The sequence below is a fragment of the Oncorhynchus gorbuscha genome, linkage group LG15, assembly GCF_021184085.1.
Source record: "Oncorhynchus gorbuscha isolate QuinsamMale2020 ecotype Even-year linkage group LG15, OgorEven_v1.0, whole genome shotgun sequence".
NCBI lineage: Eukaryota > Metazoa > Chordata > Actinopteri > Salmoniformes > Salmonidae > Oncorhynchus > Oncorhynchus gorbuscha.
This window is the reverse complement of record NC_060187.1, coordinates 72,018,010-72,042,025: the sequence shown is the minus strand read 5'-3', so window position 1 is coordinate 72,042,025 and position 24,016 is coordinate 72,018,010. Positions and strand designations below refer to the sequence as shown.

Here is a 24,016-nt window from a genome sequence, read left to right as displayed (position 1 = left end):
AGAGAGAGAGAGAGAGAGAGAGAGAGAGAGAGAGAGAGAGAGAGAGAGAGAGAGAGAGAGAGAGAGAGAGAGAGAGAGAGAGAGAGAGAGAGAGAGAGAGAGAGAGAGAGAGAGAGAGAGAGAGAGAGAGAGAGAGAGAGAGAGAGAGAGAGAGAGAGAGAGAGAGAGAGAGAGAGAGAGAGAGAGAGAGAGAGAGAGAGAGAGAGAGAGAGAGAGAGAGAGAGAGAGAGAGAGAGAGAGAGAGAGAGAGAGAGAGAGAGAGAGAGAGAGAGACAGAGAGAGAGAGAGAGAGAGAGAGAGAGAGAGAGAGAGAGAGAGAGAGAGAGAGAGAGAGAGACAGAGAGAGAGAGAGAGAGAGAGAGAGAGAGAGAGAGAGAGAGAGAGAGAGAGAGAGAGAGAGAGAGAGAGAGAGAGAGAGAGAGAGAGATGGAATAGAGAAAAAGAGAAAGTAAGAGGAAAACAGGAAGCGGCAAAGACAGAAAGCGACTGACAGAAAGAGCAAAGAAGGAGGAGAGAAAACTGGGTGCAAGGAGAAAAGCATCCAGAGCCAGACAGTCGGACAGAGTCAGACAGAGAACCTAAGCACCATGACCGACTAGCGTTTCTCCTGAGTGGTTTCTTTTATCCGCTTCCTTTTTGATGTGCCACCCGTTTCTTCTTCTCCTCCATCCATCTATCCCTCCATCCTTCTCTCTCTAAATTAAAGTGCTGCAGTGCCCCCCAGAGCTAGCAAGGTTATTTGAACAAACAAACAGAAGCAACAAAAGGCAAAACACATCTCTGTCTACAGCACATCCACTGATGACTATGACAACAACCCAGGGAGGCCTCCGAAGGCTTCCACATTATGGAGATAATTATCTGTCTATGGTGATGAATGTGTTTACCGTGTTAAATGCCAAACCTTTCTCATCAGCAGAGAAACAAATGAACCCAAATGTGCCTGCCTCAACTTGCACGGGGTAACAAACCTACACCACTGCATACATGCATGCACACACACACACACACACACACACACACACACACACACACACACACACACACACACACACACACACACACACACACACACACACACACACACACACACACACACACACACACACACACACACACACACACACACACACACACACACACACACACACACACACACACACACACACACACACACACACACACACACACACACACACACACACACACACACACACACACACACACACACACACACACACACACACACACACACACACACACACACACACACACACACACACACACACACACACACACACACACACACACACACACACACACACACACACACACACACACACACACACACACACACACACACACACACACACACACACACACACACACACACACACACACACACACGCTCACACACACACACACACATACACACATACACACACACGTGCACACACACACACCGTGTTCAGAACAAGAACAGTATGCACCCATTGAACATTTGTTTCCTGAACAAAGCTTTCTAACAAAAATATATTTCTCTTCACTGATCTATGAATGACGATATAGGGTATGTAGTACTGAAACAATAGAGAACTGTAGAGGAGCCAAGGACATCTTGGAATGAGTCATTCAATTATCTGTCTCTCTTCAACCTCTAATTGCAAAGTCAAAAGTCTCTCACAAAACAAGATAACGCATATTCACCTCTTCCTATGTTGGAACTTTACCATTTCAACCAAAGTACAACTGAAAAGACGGCAGTAATAGAATGAAAAAGAACAAGTCTCACTAAGTCAGTCAGTCACACTTCTGTCTCTTAGTAAGATGATTAAACAGGCCTGGTGGTGAATGAGTTCTCCTCTCTCCCTAACAGGCTCTGTCTCGGTCTGGTCTGTTGTTTTAGAGCTCCTCCCCTCCCAGACACCACTTCGTGTTTAGCTGCACTTCATTTTAATTAGGAGACTAAACGTGGGAGGAAATGGATAGAGCGGGGGAGGAGCTGGGAGGGCAGTCTGGTGCGTATCTGTCTGTATTAAATGTTTTCTGTTTCCCAGTATTGGTTCTAATGTTTATATGAGGATACACATAACTGTGCTCTGAAGGGATGAACTGAGAGGAGACTAGACCACTCTCTCTCCCCCTGCTTCTGCCTCTCTCTCCACCTCTCTCTCTCTCCTACCCCTCTCTCCATCTCTGTCTCCACCTCTCCCTCTCTCTCTCTCTCTCTCTCTCTCTCTCTCTCTCTCTCTCTCTCTCTCTCTCTCTCTCTCTCTCTCTCTCTCTCTCTCTCTCTCTCTCTCTCTCTCTCTCTCTCTCTCTCTCTCTCTCTCTCTCTTTCTCTCTTTCTCTCTTTCTCTCTCTCCCTCTCTCTCTCTATGTCTGTCACACTCTACCATCGCCCCCCCCTTTCCCTCCCTATCTCCCTGGTCCTCCCCACCCACAGCACACTGGCCTTTTTCCATGTTTAGCAAGTCACATCAGATCCTCCACCTTCCGACAGAGAGGAAAGACAGAGTCTATTTTCACATTGCCTTCATTAGGCTTATAGATTGATTATATGTGCAAAGAAGCAAAAAATCATTAAGTAACCCTAAACATAATTTCCCCTCTCTTCCTCTCCCCTTCCTCCCCTGAATGGTGTGATGGCGTGCAGAGCCTTTTGTGAGTGATGCCCAGTGGCGCAGTCATATCGGATGAAAGAGAGCAATTATCCCGTACAGACAATATGCAGTGCTGCCACCATGGCCCTTCCTGTGTCTGTGTTGGTTGGAATGGATGCAGTGTTAAACATAACCCTAATTGGGTGACATCTGTACCTCAGATTATCTTCTTCTTGCCACACAAGCAAATTGCAGAAGTGGTTTAACAAACACTTTTATTGGCTGTTAATGACAAATAGATGAATTACCTTGGTGGTTGGTCTGTAGCACTTACAATCACACAGCCTCGCCTGTGTAGGTTTTTCAACCCGTCGCGGTGACGGAGGGGACGCGGCTAACTGTGTGTGTGTGTGTCTGTCTTTGTGTAAGCATGCTTGCCTGCGTGTGCGCGTGTGCTTGCTTGCATGTGTGTGCATCTCCGTGACAGCATGAGAGTGTGTGTGTGTGTTTGTGTGTTTGTGTGTGTGTGTGTGTGTGTGTGTGTGTGTGTGTGTGTGTGTGTGTGTGTGTGTGTGTGTGTGTGTGTGTGTGTGTGTGTGTGTGTGTGTGTGTGTGTGTGTGTGTGTGTGTGTGTGTGTGTGTGTGTGTGTGTGTGTGTGTGTGTGTGTGTGTGTGTGTGTGTGTGTGTGTGTGTGTGCATCCAGATCACCTGTGATCTGTATATAAATCCAGCAATATAAATATTTACGTGTGTGTGTGTGTGTGTGTGTGCACATGTGCGTGCGTGTGCATGTGTGTGTGTGGTGGGTAGTGCATGGAATAGGAAATGTCTCATCTTCTCTTCCTAATACCCACATCACACAGTGGGGAATGCTACAGATGGCCAAGTGACGGTCTTTTATTCCATCAAACATAATTAACTGCATTATAGGCGCTTTGTGCTTGGACATAATCACATAAATATGATAGGGAATTGCATGTTTAAAGTAATTCTGATTATTTCCAGGGATACACAACATCCTGAAGAAAAAATATATATATATCTTTGTTAGAAAGAATACTATTTTTCCCTTGATGGAGTGATGCTGAATGTAGAGATTGGCTTAACTGACCCCACCCTCCCCGACAATGTGGTATTACTGTCAATCAAAGAGAAGAAAAAGACTGAGCAACACAATGTGCCAACATTAGTACGACTTCACCGCATGACCTCACAAGTTCATGACCTTACGGCCTGACAGACAATCTGGCTGCAGACAAAAACAACGTTCTAACCCAGTATCAGAATACATTACACTGATACGGTAACAGGACTAACTGCAAAATCTGCTGCTTGACAGCATTGAGACAATAACAGTCTGTTACAGTGAATCAGCAATGACTTAATACTGGACATCTGTGGGGAAGGAGAGAGAGAGGAAGTGTGTATATGTGTATCAGTGTAGGATATCTATGGCAATTGTGTGTATTTTGCCTATCAGACTGTGAGGGCCTGTCTGCTTGTTTGTCAGTGTTTGTGTTTATAGAGAAAGTGTCTGCCTGTGTGTGAGTGTTTGTGTGATAGAGAAAGTGTGTGAGTGTTTTTGTTTATAGAGAAAGTGTCTGCTTGTGTGTGCGTGTTTGTGTGACAGAGAACGTGTGTGAGTGTTTGTGTGACAGAGAAAGTGTGTGAGTGTTTGTGTGATAGAGAAAGTGTGTGAGTGTTTGTGTGATAGAGAAGTGTGTGAGTGTTTGTGTGATAAAGTGTGTGAGTGTTTGTGTGACAGAGAAAGTGTGTGAGTGTTTGTGTGACAGAGAAAGTGTGTGAGTGTTTGTGTGACAGAGAAAGTGTGTGAGTGTTTGTGTGACAGAGAAAGTGTGTGAGTGTTTGTGTGATAGAGAAAGTGTGTGAGTGTTTGTGTGATAGATAAAGTGTGTGAGTGTTTGTGTGACAGAGAAAGTGTGTGAGTGTTTGTGTGATAGAGAAAGTGTGTGAGTGTTTGTGTGATAGATAAAGTGTGTGAGTGTTTGTGTGACAGAGAAAGTGTGTGAGTGTTTGTGTGATAGAGAAAGTGTGTGAGTGTTTGTGTGATAGAGAAAGTGTGTGAGTGTTTGTGTGCTAGAGAAAGTGAGCGCTGAAGAACAAGACATTACGGCTATATTCCCTCCCTGTATTATTTAAGGCGTTGCGATCAGATTTCACACGTTGTGTTCCAGGCCGTTGTGTAGAAGTAGTCTATTTTGGGGTTGAATCATGTTACTTCTCCTGCTGGAGACGACAGGGAAAGCTTGTCACACGCAATCAGGCTTTAAATGTTGCAGATAATTAGCCTTTGTTACTGCACTTGTCAGGGAACTACCCTGCTGTCACACTCACACACACGCACGCACACACATATAGTGCATACATACACACACTTGTGTACGAACCAACCACCCCTTCTCCCCCTAACTACACACCACTCCTCCACTTGTGCTTTCCCCAGAGTGAGTGAATTAGATCTATTTCCCAGCCATGCACCATATATCTCAACAAAGACGCTCAGAGAAAGACCAGAACTAAAATGTTTTAGTGAGTTCTCAGATTAAAGTGGTTCACGCTGAGTGATATGGAGCTCAGATACAGTATCAGGACCAGATACAGATACAGGGACACCCATCACCTCGCATCCTGCCAGACTCACAGAGATCACATGGTACCTTGATGATGTGCTGTAGGCAGTAGGGGGGCAGGGCATTCCCAGAGCTGTTTGCTTTTCTAGTTCTGGTTGGTTAGCTCCCAGCACTGTGGCATTGTTAGCACAGTCCATTGTTGTTTAACTAGCTAACGTTAGCTGGCTGGCTCGTTAGCTAACGTTATGTGACGTGTTTACAACAACAGTTGAATATGGCCGGTGTCAGTAATGGTCTGCAAAAAAAGGGAAATGAAAATGTTGCCTGCAGAGCTGGTTAGGCTGCTTTCATGTTATCCAAAGGTAAACAAACCATCGGCCAGAGCGTCAAGGGTGAGCTCCGAGAGCGAAACGAGATGGGTGGGCCTAAAGCTTAAGAGGGTGTGAACAATGCTTAATGGGTGTAGACAAAGAAGAGCTTGTCACTATATACCAAAACATTTAAAGGTGATTTTCTCAAAAGTGAGTTTCAAAGCAGAATTACTTTCCCATTGTTCCTCAAATGCAGTGTATGATATACCATTACGAGTGTCTTTTTAATTTTTTTTATTTCACCTTTATTTAACCAGGTAGGCTAGTTGGGAACAAGTTCTCATTTGCAACTGCGACCTGGCCAAGATAAAGCATAGCAGTGTGAACAGACAACACAGAGTTACACATGGAGTAAACAATTAACAAGTCAATAACACAGTAGGAAAAAAAGGGGGGAGTCTATATACAATGTGTGCAAAAGGCATGAGGAGGTAGGCGAATAATTACAATTTTGCAGATTAACACTGGAGTGATAAATGATCAGATGGTCATGTACAGGTAGAGATATTGGTGTGCAAAAGAGCAGAAAAGTAAATAAATAAAAACAGTATACAAACAGTATGGGAATGAGGTAGGTGAAAATGGGTGGGCTATTTACCAATAGACTATGTAGAGCTGCAGCGATCGGTTAGCTGCTCAGATAGTTGATGTTTGAAGTTGGTGAGGGAGATAAAAGTCTCCAACTTCAGCGATTTTTGCAGTTCGTTCCAGTCACAGGCAGCAGAGTACTGGAACGAAAGGCGGCCAAATGAGGTGTTGGCTTTAGGGATGATCAGTGAGATACACCTGCTGGAGCGCGTGCTAGGGATGGGTGTTGCCATCGTGACCAGTGAACTGAGATAAGGCGGAGCTTTACCTAGCATGGACTTGTAGATGACCTGGAGCCAGTGGGTCTGGCGACGAATATGTAGCGAGGGCCAGCCGACTAGAGCATACAAGTCGCAGTGGTGGGTGGTATAGGGTGCTTTAGTGACAAAACGGATGGCATTGTGATAGACTGCATCCAGTTTGCTGAGTAGAGTGTTGGAAGCCATTTTGTAGATGACATTGCCGAAGTCGAGGATCGGTAGGATAGTCAGTTTTACTAGGGTAAGCTTGGCGGCGTGAGTGAAGGAGGCTTTGTTGCGGAATAGAAAGCCGACTCTTGATTTGATTTTCGATTGGAGATGTTTGATATGAGTCTGGAAGGAGAGTTTGCAGTCTAGCCAGACACCTAGGTACTTATAGATGTCCACATATTCAAGGTCGGAACCATTCAGGGTGGTGATGCTAGTCGGGCATGCGAGTGCAGGCAGCGATCGGTTGAAAAGCATGCATTTGGTTTTACTAGAGTTTAAGAGCAGTTGGAGGCCACGGAAGGAGTGTTGTATGGCATTGAAGCTCGTTTGGAGGTTAGATAGCACAGTGTCCAATGACGGGCCGAAAGTATATAGAATGGTGTCGTCTGCGTAGAGGTGGATCAGGGAATCGCCCGCCGCAAGAGCAACATCATTGATATATACAGAGAAAAGAGTCGGCCCGAGAATTGAACCCTGTGGCACCCCCATAGAGACTGCCAGAGTGCGTCAGCTTTCCTGACTGACTTTTATCCAATGTATCCAATGTAAAAAACACAATTAAAAATAAAATAAAAATTCAAATTTTGCAACCGAATCCAGATGGAGTCACATTTTCAAACAAATAAAAAATATAAAAATAAAAGGACAAAAATAGTTAAATAAATAAAGAGAATAGAGATAATATAGAATAGAGAGAGGGCACAATGAGGACACAGAGAGCAGCCCTGTCCTATGTATATGTATATATACAGTAGCAGTCAAAAGTTTGGACACACATATTAAGGCCTTTTCCTTCATTTTTACTATTTTCTCCATCATAATAATAATATGAAATAATATGTATTAACCAAAAAGGTGTTGAACAAATCAAAATATATTTAAGATTCTACAAAGTAGCCACCCTTTACCTTGATGACGGCTTTGCACACTCTTGACATTTTCTCAACCAGCTTCACCTGGAATGCTTTTCCAACAGTTGTCACGGTCGTCATATGGAGGAGACGAAGGCGCAGCGTGGTAAGCTTACATACTTCTTTAATGAAAGAGCGAACACTGAACGAACACTGAACAAACTATACAAAACAACAAGGCAACTAAACATAGAATATAACCCACAAAACCAAAATGGAAAATGGCAACCTTAATAGGATCCCTCAATCAGAGACAACGATAAACAGCTGTCTCTGATTGGGAACCAATTCAGGCCACCATAGACCTACATTTACCTAGACAATACCAAAACCCCATAGATAAACAACAACAAAAACTAGACAGGACAAAAACACACATACCACCCTCGTCACACCCTGACCTAACCAAAATAATAAAGAAAACAAAGATAACTAAGGTAAGGGCTTGACAACAGTCTTAAAGGAGTTCCCACATATGCTGAGCACTTGTTGGTTTCTTTTTATTCACTCCGTGGTCCATCTCATCCCAAACCATCTCAATTGGGTTGAGGTTGGGTGAGTGTGGAGGCCAGGTCATCTGATGCTATAAGAGCACAAGGCGAGACCCAGATATAGACACGAGAGGCAGATGTTTGGAGTCTTTGATATTTATTAATAATCGAAAGGGGTAGGCAAGAGAATGGTCGTGGGCAGGCAAAAGGTCAAAACCGGTTCAGAGTTCTGGAGGTACTGTGTGGCAGGCAGGCTCGAGGTCAGGGCAGGCAGAATGGTCAGGCAGGCGGGTACAGAGTCCGGGAGGACTAGCAAAAGAGGATAGAGAAGGCAAGAGCACATGAAAAACTTGCTGGTTGACTTGGAACATACAAGACGAACTGGCACAGACAGACAGAAAACAGGTATAAATACCCAGGGGATAATGAAAATAGTAAAAAATAAAGAAAAACCCTGTAGGTTTTTAGGTAGGTGTCCAAACTTTTAACTGGTACTGTTTACAGCCCATCTATCTACCTCATCCCCATACTGTATTTATTTATTTTTGCTCCTTTTGCACCACAGTATCTCTACTTGCACATCCATCTTTTGCACATCTACCATTCCATTGTTTAATTGCCATATTGTAATTACTTCGCCACCATGGACTATTTATTGCCTTAACTCCCTTATTTGACCTGATTTTCACTCACTGTATATATACTTTTTTCCCTTTTTTTTCTACTGTATTATTGACTGTATGTTGTGTTTATTCCATGTGTAACTCTGTGTTGTTGTATGTCTCAAACTGCTATGCTTTATATTGGCCAGGTCGCAGTTGCAAATGAGAACTTGTTCTCAACTAGCTATATATATATATATATGTGATTTTGTTTTTTTTAAATACTGTAAAATCACAAGCAATTCAGCTTAAAATATATTTATTTTGAAAATCACAAGTATTCCCACAAATAAAAAGAGGGACATCCATGATTGTGTCTCAATGCAATCAAGGTATGAAACAATTGTTATTTTCTTTTTGTTCTTAGTTGTGGTCATTTGGAGTGTACAAATGATTATAGTTACGTATGTTCCGCCCCCAAACAATCCGCACAGACAAAGATCCTCTTTCGGCTGAATCTAGTTGCATACCCCTGATCTACAGTTACATAAGCGAGTGATGATGACAAATGGAAGTCAGTAAAAGATCCAGAGATGACTGGGCCTGGAAAGTGATGACTAACCAGGCTTTTAAATATGATGACTAGAATGATGGGGCTTTGAGTATGAATAATAAGCTGATGACTAGGCTTTATCATGGGCCCCTTAGGGACACTAGAGTATTAGAGGGAGAGAGACCCAGAGGCCTGGGAATAGAGAGCGAGACCAGTGAGACCAGAGGCCTGGGAATAGAGACAGAAACCAGAGAGACCAGAGGCCTGGGAATAGAGACAGAGCCCAGAGAGACCAGAGGCCTGGGAATAGAGACAGAGACCAGGGAGACTAGAGGCTTGGGAATAGAGACAGAGTCCAGGGAGACCAGAGGCCTGGGAATAGAGACAGAGACCAGAGGCCTGGGAATAGAGACAGAGACCAGGGAGACCAGAGGCCTGGGAATAGAGACAGAGACCAGGGAGATCAGAGGCCTGGGAATAGAGACCAGGGAGACCAGAGGCCTGGGAGTAGAGACAGAGACCAGGGAGACCAGAGGCCTGGGAATAGAGACAGAGACCAGGGAGACCAGAGGCCTGGGAATAGAGACAGAGACCAGGGAGACCAGAGGCCTGGGAATAGAGACAGAGACCAGGGAGTCCAGAGGCCTGGGAATAGAGACAGAGACCAGGGAGACCAGAGGCCTGGGAGTAGAGACAGAGACCAGGGAGACTAGAGGCCTGGGAATAGAGACAGAGCCCAGAGAGACAGAGGCCTGGGAATAGAGACAGAGACCAGGGAGACCAGAGGCCTGGGAATAGAGACAGAGACCAGAGGCCTGGGAATAGAGACAGAGACCAGGGAGACCAGAGGCCTGGGAATAGAGACAGAGACCAGGGAGACCAGAGGCCTGGGAATAGAGAGCGAGACCAGAGAGACCAGAGGCCTGGGAATAGAGACAGAAACCAGAGAGACCAGAGGCCTGGGAATAGAGACAGAGACCAGGGAGTCCAGAGGCCTAGGAATAGAGACAGAGACCAGAGGCCTGGGAATAGAGACAGAGGCCTGGGAATAGAGATAGAGACCAAGAAAATCAGAGGCCTGGGAATGGAGACAGAGACCAGGGAGACCAGAGGTCTGGGAATAGAGAGAGGGCACAATGAGGACACACAGAGCAGCCCTGTCCTGTGGGAATCTCCACTCAGCTTGGGCGCCATGGGTCTGCGATTTTGTGTGTGCGTGTGTGTGTGTGTGGGCATGAATGTAGGCAGGCAGGCAGTAGAGGTTTCCAGTCCAGGACTGAAGGGCTCTATTGAAACGGTCTCTCTCTCTCCTCCTCTTCCTTCATCACCATTCAGACGGGACCAGCTAACCACACTCTGCCATGACGGCTGAAATATTTACCACTTTCTGTTTACCCACGACTACCCTGACTGACAAGACCACACCCCCTCAAGTTCACACCTTCTCTTTCCCTTTAAACTCCATCCTTCTCTTATTTATTTTTGTTTAACTTGCTGATGGCTCTGTCGGTCTCCTGTTGACGGCGGTGTCTTCCTGGAGCGCCTCATGCTCATTGTGTCGATAATGGAGTCTTGAGTGACAGATTTTAATCCAGCCCTCCCCTAATGATATTTGCTCTCCCCCCGGTGTGTCGCCCGCTATCAAAATGTCACAGGCAGATTTACAAGTGCTGAGCTTCCAAACAAAGCTTATTTTAGTCCGGGGATCCCAGGGAGGGCCTGACATCAATATACAGTATACTACAAATCAATGGCAGAAAATATTTACGACTGTCACCTGCAGCCTAACGATTGCAAATGGCTCACATACACACAAACAAATAAATTAGCTCTTAACTAAAATAACTCACTGTGTGTCCGCATTTGCATGTGCGTGTGTGCGTGCATGACTGCACATGTGTGTGCGAGTGTGTGGGTGTGTGTGTGTGCATGTGATAGGAGAGTAAATAGAGAGCATAGCCTACCTCATCTTCTGTCCTCTTCCTCTGTCCTTCTCTTTTAAGGCTTAGAACATGAGCTCTGGACAACCAATTGCCTAGACTCCCTTTACCTCTCTTTCTCTCTCCCTCTCCTACTCCTCCTTTCTTTCTCTCTCTTTCTCCCTCCCGTTCTCTCGCTCCATCTCCTTCCCTCCCTCTCTTTCTCGCTCCCCCATTCCCTCTCCATTTCCCTCTCTCTCTGTCTTTCTCTATCCATCTCACTCCATCCCTCTGTCTGTCTTTTACCATGCCAGAAAGATTTAGTGTGATATTGCTCATCATCATACTCAAAAAAACATGACATGGCTTTGGGGCACAATTACCCAAGTTAACAACTATTACTAAAGCTTCGTCACAGTCCTCACCCCAAGGGTTAGACCATAGATCCTGTACGGCTATGCAAGCCCTTTGTGTAATATGCTTCTGATATCCCTGATTCCATATGTACCCAAAGGCTATGCACGTCTATTCATACATACTGAAATGAAATGTGCATCTTCCTGCACTAGGAATGGAATAGAGATCTTCCTGCCTTCATCCATATGTACCATATCTTCCATTTGTATCCAGCGGCAATGTACTTCTGTCTCCTATTCCATACAACCCCAGGGAGCTGGATGGTCATGTGGGAATGATATGGGATGGGCCGCACAGTAGTGGTGTAAGTGTGTGTGGAGGGGGTGGTAGCACAAACACACACACACCGAGCTCTGGTGACATTAGTAGAATAGGGGTGTATATGTGGTGCCAGCTCTGGCCCTGGCAGAGCTCCATGGTGAATGTGGCTGATTACACTGTGTGTGTGTGTGTGTGTGTGTGTGTGTGTGTGTGTGTGTGTGTGTGTGTGTGTGTGTGTGTGTGTGTGTGTGTGTGTGTGTGTGTGCGTGCGTGCGTGCGTGCGTGCGTGCGTGCGTGCGTGCGTGCGTGCGTGCGTGCGTGCGTGCGTGCGTGCGTGCGTGCGTGTGTGTGTGTGCTTTCCCAAAACACAAATACTGAACGCAGTAGATGACAGAAAACTGAAAATATGCATCAGGAGCATATGCAAATTGCCTTCAATTTAGTTTTTGGGCGGATAACAGACCAATTATTGACTTATTGTACACCACATGGCTGTGCAGATAACATTGAATGAATGATCCAGTGACATTATCAGTCTGCCCACGTCCCTCTCCCTCCATCCCTCTTTCCATCCCTCCACATCTACTTCTTTACTTACACCCATCTGCAACCATCACTCCACTACCCCCTATATCCACATGATCCAATCATCCCACAGAGGAATACTCAGCCTCAGTATCCTGAGACAACTGCCAATAGTCTAGAGAGGGTCTGAGGAAAGTTAGGGAGCTAGAGAGGGAGGGAAAGATAAGAGGGACAAGCACACTGTCTGAGCAGTGACAGAGGCTATCACTGTCAAACACTCCACACTGACCCAGCCCATCCATCAACACTGTCCTCCACAGAGATACAGAGAGGGGTACGGAGGGAAGGGGAGAGGAAGGGAGAGGAGAGGAAGGGAGAGGAGAGGAGAGGAGAGGAGAGGAGAGGAGAGGAGAGGAGGAGAGGAGAGGAGAGGAGGAGGAGAGGAGAGGAGAGGAGAGAGGAGAGGAGAGGAGAGGAGAGGAGAGGAGAGAGAGAGGAAAGGAAAGGAGAGTAGAGTAGAGTAGAGTAGAGTAGAGTAGAGTAGAGTAGAGTAGAGAGAGAGAGGAGAGGAGAGGAGAGGAGAGGAGAGGAGAGTAGAGTAGAGTAGAGTAGAGTAGAGTAGAGGAGAGGAGAGAGAGAGGAGAGGAGAGGAGAGGAGAGTGAGAGGAGAGGAGAGGAGAGGAGAGGAGAGGAGAGGAGAGGAGAGGAGAGGAGAGGAGAGTAGAGTAGAGTAGAGTAGAGTAGAAGTAGAGTAGAGTAGAGTAGAGTAGAGTAGAGTAGAGTAAAGTAGAGGAGAGGAGAGGAGAGGAGAGGAGAGGAGAGGAGAGGAGAGGAGAGGAGAGGAGAGGAGAGGGAGAGGAGAGGAGAGGAGAGGAGAGGAGAGGAGAGGAGAGGAGAAGACACTAAATCTCTAATGATTTAACAAACACACAAAGGCAATGTCCAATATGCCAGACATAGCCATCGGACCCAAACTACAGATCATGCCCAGTAGGCCTACACCCACAGTGTACAGTCGACACTCTCAGCTGCAGCTAGCGTCGTCTAAAACAAAACAAGACAAACATGCTTCACTTCACAAGAACTCTTCCATAGTAGCTGACTATGGCAGACTGGACAGTCAGCACTTCTGAACCAGATGTTGTCACTCTTCTGTTGTAGAGACAAATGCAGTGTGTAGTAAACATATTAACTACTGGAAGACAAACGCAGTATGTAGTAAACATATTAACTACTGGAAGACAAATGCAGTATGTAGTAAACATATTAACTACTGGAAGACAAACGCAGTGGAAGAAACATATTAACTACTGGAAGACAAATGCAGTGTGTAGTAAACATATTAACTACTGGAAGACAAACGCAGTATGTAGTAAACATATTAACTACTGGAAGACATATTAACTACTGGAAGACAAACGTATGTAGTAAACATATTAACTACTGGAAGACAAACGCAGTGTGTAGTAAACATATTAACTACTGGAAGAGTGTGTAAAACATATTAACTACTGGAAGACAAATGCAGTGTGTAGTAAACATATTAACTACTGGAAGACAAATGCAGTATGTAGTAAACATATTAACTACTGGAAGACAAACGCAGTATGTAGTAAACATATTAACTAATGGAAGACAAATGCAGTATGTAGTAAACATATTAACTACTGGAAGACAAATGCAGTATGTAGTAAACATATTAACTACTGGAAGACAAATGCAGTATGTAGTAAACATATTAGCTACTGGAAGACAAATGCAGTATGTAGTAAACATATTAACTACTGGAAGACAAATGCAGTATGTAGTAAACATATTAACTACTGGAAGACAAATGCAGTATGTAGTAAACATATTAACTACTGGAAGACAAATGCAGTATGTAGTAAACATATTAACTAGTGGAAGACAAATGCAATATGTAGTAAACATATTAACTAATGGAAGACAAATGCAGTATGTAGTAAACATATTAACTACTGGAAGACAAATTACTAACAGATGTACTCTGGACCCGACACGGCCGTTTGGTTGGGACTGCTTTTTATGCCTTTTTTTTATGATAATGACAATCCTTCCGCAGCTGAGCGCTTGCTAACATCTGTTCGGAAACTCTAGAATAGGAGAGTGGGGATGGGAGATGCATGGGTCTATGATTATAGGGAGATTACTGCAGGACTTTCAATGTTGCCTGCATAAACTTGCATAAACACATGTAGAAGGAAAAGAAAAACCCGGCTGTGATTATCCAACAGTGCATACTCCAGATTATACAGACCAGACGCTACAATAGCAGCTAAGCATCTGATTTTTCTAAGCACAGCATATTTACACAGCATGATACCCATCTCGTAGAACAGTCGCCTGTAAAACCATGTAGAGCAGCGCCTTACATATTGACAACATTAAATTAACAAACAGATTCCCACTATGGGGATCGATAAAGTACTGTGTCCATTGAAACTGAAACTGTATATTTTCTTCAGAATAGAATATACAAGATCTACAGAGAATAAGGTCAAAGGGGAACTGACAGCCACACACACACACACACACACACACACACACACACACACACACACACACACACACACACACACACACACACACACACACACACACACACACACACACACACACACACACACACACACACACACACACACACACACACACACACACACACACACACACACACATATATATCAGTGCATTTGGAAAGTATTCAGACCCCTTGACTTTTTCCACATTTTGTTACATTACAGCCTCATTCTAAAATGGATTAAATAAAGGTTTTCCCTCATCAATCTACACACATTACCCCATAATTACAAAGCGAAAACAGTTTTTAGATTTTGTTTTGCAAATATATTACAAGTAAAAACGGAAATACCTTATTTACATCAGTATTCAGACATGGAGCATCATAACATACTATGTCACACGATCAGATGTTTATGCTAATTCAATTTTTAACTATATCAACTCTTTGTTTCTGTCACGCCTTGGTCTGAGTATTTTGTGTTTTCTTTAATTATTTGTTCAGGCCAGGGTGTGATATGGGGTTATTGTATTGTCGTATTGTTTTTTTTGTAGGCATTGGGATTGTGGTTGATTAGGGGTGTGTCTAGTATAGGCTTGGCTGCCTGAGGCGGTTCTCAATCAGAGTCAGGTGATTCTTGTTGTCTCTGATGGGGAACCGTATTTAGGTAGCCGGGGTTTCACTGTGTATTTCGTGGGTGATTGTTCCTGTCTGTGTAGTGTTCACCAGATAGGCTGTAATAGGTTTTCACGTTCCGTTTGTTGTTTTTGTATTTATTTATTTATTTCATGTATCGCTATTCTTTCATTAAAGACATGAGTAACCACCACGCTGCATTTCGGTCCGACTCTCTTTCGACAAACGAAGAACGCCGTTACAGTTTCCCCCTAAAATCTTTTTTTTTCATTCCTTTTGACTGGGTACTGTAATTCAGCTTTCAGCTGTGAATGTGTACAAGCTCAAATAAACCTTACTACATCCTTATCTTCTCTTTTCTGTTGCAACATGTGGAACTAAGTGTGATTCTGAGTGCTACCACTCAGTGTTATAATTCCAATATGGACCAGATTAAAACACCAGCAGCCTATAATAACACTCACTTTTAGGGTTAACAAAATTCCTGGAACTTTCAAAAAATTCTGTTTCCCAGAGATCCTGTTCGGAGGACTTCGGACTTCCTGGTTATTCCCTCCTCATACCGGGAAACCTCCATCTGGGATTTCTGAAGAAAACAAAAACAGAGGATTTAATGACGGTTCCAGGAATTTTGCAACCCTACTCACTTTCAACCATCCGCTATAGGAAAGTGAGGTAGACTCCATGTCAACTTCCAAAACGATAAACAGATTATTTGATCCTATGTACAGCAGCTTTCAGCATTTTGACATTTTTCTAATGATACAGCTTTCAGCATTTGAATGATTTTAATGATACCATGTTGCTCAGGCAACCAATTAGAGTGGAGAAGAGAGGTACCTCTGATGAGTTCCTGTGTTGACGCTAGGCTAACTAGCTCATAGAGGAATCAGAGGGGATTGGATGGAGACTCACTGAGATGTGGTCTCTGATACAGATGACTATCTATGGGACTCGAGATCAAAGCACAACCATGTCTTGTTCTCATCATGGTGTATACAGACAGAGTGGGGAGAAATCATTGGATCCAATAACCTGTCTTTTATTATTGGGGTTTCTAAGCATATTTACACAGCATGATACCCATCTCGTAGAACAGTCGCCTGTAAAACCATGCAGAGCAGCGCCTTACATATTGACAACATTAAATTAACAAACAGATTCCCACTATGGGGATCGATAAAGTACTGTGTCCATTGAAACTGAAACTGTATATTTTGTCAGGATAGAATATAGAAGATCTACAGAGAATAAGGTCAAACACAATGCATGTGGCTGATAGTGCCCCTCACTAATGTAGAGTGTATGATGCCCAAATGACACCCAACATACAAAAACAGCACCCAGCCTTCAGGACAACCCTATCAAGAAATAGCATATTCTGTATATATTATAAATATCAATATTAAGACACAGAACTTCATAATGTACTATGTCACACAATCAGATGTTTATGCTAATTCAATTTGTATCTATATCAACTCTTTATTTCCCCCTAAAATCGTATTTTTCTTTCCTTTTGTCTCTATACTGTAATTCAGCTGTCAGCTGTGAATGTGTACAAGCTCAAATAAACCATGTGGGGAAAACCAGGGAATGTATTGAAAGTTACAGGAATTTTGCAACCCTACTCACTTTCAAGTCCACTATCAAATGAATCCTCCACTAACAAATGAATTCTCTGCTATATGAAAGTGAAGTACACTAGATGCCAACTTCCAACAATATAAACAGATTCTTTGATCCTTTGTACAACAGCTTTCAGCATTTTGACATTTTTCTAATGATACAGCTTTCAGCATTTGAATGAATTTAATGATACCATGTTGCTCAGGCAACCAATTAGAGTGGAGAATAGAGGTACCTCTGATGAGTTCCTGTGTTGACGCTAGGCTAACTAGCTCATAGAGGAATCAGAGGGGATTGGATGGAGACTCACTGAGATGTGGTCTCTGATACAGATGACTATCTATGGGACTCGAGATCAAAGCACAACCATGTCTTGTTCTCATCATGGTGTATACAGACAGAGTGGGGAGAAATCATTGGATCCAATAACCTGTCTTTTATTATTGGGGTTTTCAAACTAAATGAAAGCTAGTAAGAATAATTCATATTTATTTTTATGAAGAAAACAACAACCAATATGAACAAACAGAATTGCAATTTGTAAAACGGAAATTAAAATTGAAATGTACCTCTAATGTAGACACAGTAGCCACATATCCTGTATAACCACAATTTGTGAAAAAGTTGCATTCAAAATGAATCTTAAACAGTCCACATCAACATAAAGCTAAAATACAGATAGCTGAATGTAAAAAACCCATCCAGTAGAAGTGACATTCTGGGCTGTTCTCTACCCCAACAGAAGGTCACAACCCCTGAAAGAAAACTGTGAAGGAAGCAGAAAGACAGCCATCTGTGATTTCTATGCCAGGGCATCTGTGTACAGTATGTGTGTGTGTGTGTGTGTGTGTGTGTGTGTGTGTGTGTGTGTGTGTGTGTGTGTGTGTGTGTGTGTGTGTGTGTGTGTGTGTGTGTGTGTGTGTGTGTGTGTGTGTGTGTGTGTGTGTGTGTGTGTGTGTGTGTGTGTGTGTGTGTGTGTGTGTGTGTGTGTGTGTGTGTGTGTGTGTGTGTGTGTGAGAGAGAGAGAGAGAGAGAGAGAGAGAGAGAGAGAGAGAGAGAGAGAGAGAGAGAGAGAGAGAGAGAGAGAGAGAGAGAGAGAGAGGGAGAGCATGCCTGTGTCTGTCTCTGTGTGTCTAATGTCTGTGTCATTTCTCTCCTTCAAACCCTGTACTCCTGCCTACATGCCTTCTGGCTGTTGCAACAAGGCTATGACTTTAACCTTGATTTTATTTTACATTACAATTACTCACACTAACAGCAACCCCTAACAGATGCACAAACTTGTTGTCAGTAGTCTAAAACTTAGTCTGAAAAGGGTTTTCTAACAAAGCATCACATTGTATTGGAGGGATATAATGATGCATGGCTCAAGTGTACATTCTGTCTTAGGGGCTCATTACAAATGCACATTCAGCATGGGTACACACACACACAAACACACACACACACACGCACACATGCACACATGCACACACACACAAACACACACACACACAAACACACACACACACACACACGCACACATGCACACACGCACACACACACACACACACACACACACAAACACACACACACATATATATAAGAGGTGTGAGGGTGTTTCTCTCGACCTCATTCCCTTCTCACCCCCATTAAACACCAAGTAAAAAACATAGCAGGCAAAATAACTCCTACTAATTCAATACCATGTCTTACTGCCATGCAGTTCAGAGACTGTTTGATCAGCTGTAGCAGAACATGAAAGAGAAAGTGAGATCCAATTCATTAAAAACAAAAACATTCATTGGCATACAGTTTATAACAACGCTACTTCTCTTTTCCTCTGAGCTCATAATGCTTCAATATATAGAATGATTTGCTCCAAAACACACTACAAGCCCAGTGATGTGCCAACTGAAGACTCTATCCTTGCGTGATGGAGAGCTAGCATCAGAGACGGGTAAATGTTTAATGAGAAAGCCTTACGACTGCTTCACACAACAGGTCCAAACACAAAAACACAAACAAGCATGTCTGTCTCAAAGGATGGATATCATCACTCTGTGTGATGTTGTGTTGACGGTCAGAGTTAGTGAGCCTCGTTTTTATTTTGATTTATTTCACCTTTATTTAACCAGGTTGGCCAGTTGAGAACGAGTTCTCATTTACAACTGCGACCTGGCCAAGGTAAAGCAAAGCAGTGCGACAAAAACAACAACACAGAGTTGCACATAAACAAACGTACAGTCAATAACACAAAAGAAAATACAAATAAAAGGATCTATGTAGTGTGTCCAAATGTAGAAGAGTAGGGAGGAAGGCAATAAATAGGCCATAGAGGCGAAAATAATTACAATTTAGCATTAACACTGGAGTGATACATGTGCAGATGATGATCAGTCTGGTCAGTCGTTGGTCAGTCTCATAGTGTAACGTGTGGACTTTGTAACTGTTGCGTGGCCTCGCCCTGAGTTCCCCTCCCTGGCCCTGCGTCCTCACAATGCATGTTGGCTAGGCCTCATCACCCAGCAACCATAGCCCCTATTTTAGACACTAATTAGGCGAGCCAATGGACAGGCATGATCTGGGCAGTTACCTCCAAGAGTAAAATGCTCGCGGCGATGGAACTCTACTGTCCTGTCACTAAACCATTACCACCAACATTAAAGAGGAGGGAGATTTGTGTTTCTCTCTAGGGTGTCTATTTCTGTGTGTGTGTGTGTGTGTGTGTGTGTGTGTGTGTGTGTGTGTGTGTGTGTGTGTGTGTGTGTGTGTGTGTGTGTGTGTGTGTGTGTGTGTGTGTGTGTGTGTGTGTGTGTGTGTGTGTGTGTGTGTGTGTGTGTGTGTGTGTGTGTGTGTGTGTGTGTGTGTGTGTGTGTGTGTGTGTGTGTGTGTGTGTCAGACAAAGAGAGCAGAATGGGTATGCCTGTCTCCATCATAAACACTCTCTCTATGGTCCCTCGCTCACTCGCTTGCCTTTAATCCACCTTTTATCTCTCTCTTTCGCTTTCTTCCCTCTCGTTTCTCTATCCCACCATATCTTTTCCATTTCAGGTTGTGTGTGGTGGCACTGAGGTTGAGACACACCAGGTTTATGTAAGGCTAAGGGCTGATGGAGGGAGGAGGAGAGGGAAAGAGAGGGAGGAGAAGAGAGTGAAAAGAGGAGAAGGGAAGGGAGAGGTTGGGACCATAGTATTTGCAGATGCGGCTTGGATACGAGATACAAAAACAAAGGAGGACTTCTAGGTTAAAAGACATGCATGGTTGCTTCTCAAAGGGCCTGTGTGCTGTGCTTGCTCGGCCCGGTCTGTCCGTGACTCAAAGATTGCCTGCCTGCCAGTCAGGAGGCTCCTGTGGAGGCAAGGCCTATTTATAATCCCTGTGTCTTCTAAAAGACTCATAGTAGACTAATATCAGTGGCTGTAGGGTCTGTGTGGCCATTCCTACTCTTACAGGCCTTTGACCAGACACTATCTGATATCCCTGAATTCCTTGAAAGTGGTGTGGTAGTCCCAAAATAATGTAGAGAATGTTGAATGGTGAGGCAAGGATATGCATCAACATGTGTCATTACAAGGCTACTAAACCCACAGATTTAATCCATATTGTTACAACTGAAAAAGAATAGGAACGTGCATGAAATATGAATGCTTTGTTCAACAGGGCCTTTCATGCATCTTGGATCTTCACCTGTTGAAGTATCTCACACCTTTACTGTTATTTAAAACACGAGAGGAACAGGGTTAGGCTACACGCGTCTTTACACAAATACAACTCGCTCCGTTTAACCGAGGAGATCTCGTAAAAACCCCACCCGGTGCTCGGGAATAATTTCTAGCGCTACAATGCTCCGTTAGTCCCGACGTCCCCACGGAGTGGATTGAGTGTCTGTAGACTCCCCCCTACGGTAAGAAGACGGAACTTCCTGTTTAACTCTTATCCTCAACCCCCAAATCCATGCGCAAATATTTTCAGGTTCCCAGTCTCAAACACTTTAACCTATGATCTGATCTATTTTATGTCACACACACACACACACACACACACACACACACACACACACACACACACACACACACACACACACACACACACACACACACACACACACACACACACACGCACGCACGCACGCACGCACGCACGCACGCACGCACGCACGCACGCACGCACACACACACACACACACACACACACACACACACACACACACACACACACACACACACACACTTCAATTGCCTTTCTCGCTCTGTTCTCAAAGAGAAATCCTTTCAGTAAAGCACGGAACGCATTGAACCGAATAGGCTCCTGCAAATAGTCCTCTCCCCGTCTCTGTCTTTTCGATCACTCTGCTGTTAACGCTTCATTTAGGGGAAGGAAACTTGGTCCGGAGACATTTAGCGTTCACGTGAGTCAATGGGGTGGAAATAGGGGGCAGTTTCACCAAAAGCGGTTAGGTGAAAATATTAAAACCATCCTACGTATTTCCCTATAGGGGAGGATATTGTTGTATTATTTATGCCGGCCATTAGTGCTATTTAGGAATAGGGGAAACACTGTATTGATACAGAAGCTTCAGTTGCACATCACACGCTCGCCCCGAAGTGTTCAGTGACTACTGATCCACAAAGCAGAGAGAGCATGACTGCGTTACCAACATGTAGAATCACAATGTATCACATTTTCACTGCAAGCCACGTCCCTATAAGTTATGGCCACATAAATCAACACAGGCTGAATAACAATAACGGAAAACATCAGCAAGTTATTTTATTCTGCATATAGGGATAGGATAGCCTATATTGTTATAATAAATAATGTGCTACTAAGTAAGGACTATTGAACATGTGAGTAAATAAAGAAAATGTAGAGTTTAAAAGTGGAGTAGAGTTCTGAAATAATGCATTTTTCCACGACATGGAGAGCTACATGTCTGTCGATGTGCAGCTACTTCCAAAAGCAGAGACAAGGGAACGCGGGTAGAAGGGGAAAACAGCCCTCGAGGTATTCCTTCCCTAGACAAACAAGGCAGATAATAACAGAAATCTAGAGAAACAATCAATATGCACAACAAACGCATCTCAAAAATCATATAAAACATTTGCCATATTTGTATCCCGGAAAGGTCCATTTGATTTGATCAAAAACAAATACCAGAGTTTGGTTAAACCCATGAAATCACAGTAGATATTCGTTGTGGTGACTTTGCTATCCAGTCTTTCGGAGATAGTGGATAGGTACCTTGGACAGCGACTAGCCTACTAGAGCCCGCCGACGCCGTGAGGGAGGTAGGAGTTGGGCGCGCTGTGATTCCCTGAGCGCGTCTGTTTGACATGTTGATACTGCATAAATCCACAACGGGATCACTAAAAGCTACTCGGAGCAAATTCATCTGGCCCTATTCTCCATTTCCAAAGCTGTACAGCTTATAGTAATCGAATTGAGAGCGACCAGAACGGAAGGAAGAGCAATGCCCAGTGGGTTTAGAAGAAGTTGATGTGATGAGTGACGGATATTTTCTCTCTCCCTTGCTTGCCTGAAACTGCCGACCAGCGCCTCGGCTTTGCCGCGAGTCTGTCATCAACGACAATTACCTTAATTAAAACCATGGTGTTGCGATATAAATTCACTTAATATGTTATCAAACACAAATGTTTCATTCTTAAAAACACATTGCCTCAATGGAAGATGCGAGAAGCATAAGATCCCATCTCGGGTTAATATAACACTATGTTATTGACATAGCAGATTCGGTTGCAAGAAACAATAACTCGTTACTTTGAGGTGTCTATATATTAAATGAAACTAATATTTACCTTGAAAATGTTAACAGTTCCATTGAAGCGTATCTTCCGTGTTCCAAGCTCCAATGCTTTCGAGGGACAATCAACAATTCCACAAAAGCTTGATTCAAATAAGTTCGCTGTACTTATTATTTCAAGAGCGCGTAGCCGATTTATAGGCGAATGTAGATATGTTGATGAAATGAACCAGTCTGAGAATACCTGCAATTCAAAACTGCTTTATTCCAAAGTTCCTATGAGTAAAATGAATACAAATCCAGTCCAAGAAGATTTTAACAGGATTTCGATCCAAATTCCTGTTTCTGAAGATATGTTCTCAAAATCTATATTTTTAAATCCCAATTTATTGTAGAAGCATTGTAATCAAGTTATTCTCCAATTTCGCTGGCTTCGATCGACACAGGCGCCAGGTGAAGTGAAGGTCTAAGAAAGCGTAAAATCAGGATAGCTCCTGGTGTGTTGTCTTGATTCCAGTGTGCGCGTTTGGGCAGCATCCATCGTTCATCCCAGTTTGGAGTGTCCTTGCCGGTGTGTCTACGGTCCGGGTGCTGGACCTGGTTTCAGTCTTTGAAGCCCTGGGATTTGTCACAAACGCAATATACCCAGCAGCCCCCCCCCCTTCCCCCCTTCTGGAGATGGAGTCGGAGCAATGCGTGGGTGACACACCGATGTGAATAAGCCACAGCAACGAGGGCTGGGTGAGAAATATGCAAGACAACGCAAGAGCGAGAAGAGAGAGGTGAGTGATCGGGTTTTTTTTTCAAAAGAGTGTGCCTTTCTTAATCAACTGTGTTTTGTAGATTTATCGAAATATTCTATACAAAGCAATATCTATTCAGGACATGATTAAGTTCTTGCTGCGTTTTCATTTATTGGAATTCGCCAATATATTTAGTAAAATCCTGTTATGTAGCTTAAATAACAACTGTTTAGATGCTTGGATGCAATTACGCATGGCATTTCAAACGATTATTATTTCCTTACGAAGCTATAGGTGTCTTGTCTAAAGTAACCAATGTGATGCAACTATAGTTGAATCTGAATCGAAGATAAATTGAGTGTCTACACATCAATATCAAGTGCGCACATGCGTAATAAAAACACACACACACACACCCTA

General features: G+C 43.7%; 1 protein-coding gene across 8 annotated transcripts in view; it reads right to left on the bottom strand.

Moving 5' to 3' along the window:
- Positions 1-23,540, bottom strand: part of LOC123997946 (adhesion G protein-coupled receptor B1-like) — a 110,115-nt gene extending 86,575 nt beyond the window's left edge. For 5 of the 8 annotated variants that reach the window (XM_046302688.1, XM_046302690.1, XM_046302689.1 and 2 more), the window contains exons 1-2: positions 22,909-23,539; positions 15,946-16,067 (exon numbers count right to left, since the gene is read on the bottom strand). The gene's annotated coding sequence lies outside the window, so the exon portion shown is untranslated. Of the gene's footprint in view, positions 1-15,945; positions 16,068-22,908 lie in introns of all 8 variants that reach the window. The other 3 variants (XM_046302691.1, XM_046302692.1, XM_046302695.1) reach the window with 1 other exon arrangement.
- Between the last annotated feature and the right edge of the window lie 476 nt (positions 23,541-24,016).